Here is a 2,001-nt window from a genome sequence, read left to right on the forward strand (position 1 = left end):
TTTCAGAATTCTAAGTGTTTTGGAACGAGACCCCCTCGACGGTCCGTCGTGCCCATGACGGTCCGTCGTGGGATCCGTCGTCTCAGCCAGTTTTTCCAGAAATAAAATCTGCTGCTCAAAACGACTAAACAGGTCGTTACAACATTCCTCTAGAGTTTGGAGAATTCTTGATTTTTTATTGTGTTGAAAGAATTCACTTAAAATTACCGAAAATAACTAAATGTGTTAAGAAAGGAGTTGGGAATTTAAAATTGTTTGTGGAGTAGGAGGAACAAAAAATAACATAAAAAAAGCATAATGAAAAAATATTTCTAATGATAACAATAAAAGTTCTTCTTTTGATTATAGTGATTCTAATTAAAGGATAGAAGATTTACCATCTGCAATTCCGCTAGCAAAGATTTGTGCCAAATGCAAGAGTTTGAATTGTGGTAAAATAAGCTAAGTCTAGTTGTTGGATGAGATAATTTATGGATTGGGAACCTTATGGATGAAGATGAAAAATATATTTGTGAATAAATGAAATAAAATGTAATGACCCTCTAGGTCATTATCTCTATTTTTCAATATTTTTGGTATTTAGAGATTTTATATAAAGACCCTGGTAATTTATGACTTGTTTAGGTTGATAGCTTGGTCACCTGGTCATTCATTTGGTTTTATGCAAGTTCCCCTGTTTTGTTGCTTCTAAAGTTCAAACTATTGTCGTTGGTAAACACTTCAGTTAAACATCCTTGGAATATAATCTTAAAGGTTAATTAGCTCTTGAACGTCTAGTTTGGTCTAGATGGACCTTTGGTCCATGTCTCGTGGCTTCTAGAATCATTTTAGTCAACCTTGTTGGCTAATGGCTAAAAAAGTCTTATGTGTTGGAACAAATTTTTGTCGAGACAATCTATGATGGATGTTTTGATATCTTTATAAAGTCTAGAATGAAGAATTTGGTGGGGTGTTGTTTCTTTGTGTACATGGGGTTCCGAACAAATCTAGACTACCCGATCGGAGTTTGTTGGGTTTTTAGCAATTTTTGTTTGTGCAAGCATTCTTGTATTGCTGCTTTAGCGGCCTAGGACCACATTATAGATTGTCTCTTTAACGGCCTATAGACCATTGGAGTGGAGGTGGGCCAACATATGCTTGGATTCTTTAGCAAAAACTTGGTTTCCTTAGAGGTGTCCGCTTAAGCGGTCATTTAGCCCTTTAGCGTCATCATTGATAAATATATTCCATTTTAAACTCATTGTTCATTATATTATTACTCCATTGCAATACATAAGAGATCAAAATTAAGATTTTATGATTTTGAATATTTGGGAATCGTTCTTAGGGATATTGTTAGGAACGTCGTTTACGCAATTAACCATAAGTTCCCCTCGATATCCTTTCTTTTAAATCATTGATTCTAAATTATTGAATAATTTTGCATGACATTTTTAGCGCACTTTTGAGCTTGGATTATGCCAATACTTGAGCATAAGTTTCTTGAGATTGTCGGGACGTATATACATAATTAAAATACTTTTATAAGTGGATCCCACAATGCAATTTTTAGCTTATTTTTAGTCTAGTCTTCAGTTGTTGCAATTTGGGTGTCTAAACGACTGTATTTAAACTAGAATCACTAATTTGATAGTTCTAAACATTTCGAAGGCAAGTTGAACAGAATAAGCTCCAATATAGAGGTTAAGAGCACATGAGATCAACTTTGAGGTAGGCTACGACTTACTATCCTTAAACCTAGCTTGTTAATTATTCTAGCATGGTGTTTTCTAGCTGTTGAGTTGGAATATGAACATGATTCCTTGTCGCTTCTATATTTGTATTGTTTTAGCCTCATTTTTTTTTTGTATTTTAGGTGGTCTTCAAGTTGATCATGAGTATTTTATGGTATATTTGTTTTTACGACCTATCAGGGTCGTCTTAACCACTAGGCCACTAAAGCCATTGATTTGGGCTCCATTCTTTATATATATATATATATATATATATATATATATATAT

This window comes from Solanum pennellii, chromosome 12, assembly GCF_001406875.1.
Source record: "Solanum pennellii chromosome 12, SPENNV200".
NCBI classification, from domain to species: Eukaryota; Viridiplantae; Streptophyta; class Magnoliopsida; order Solanales; family Solanaceae; genus Solanum; species Solanum pennellii.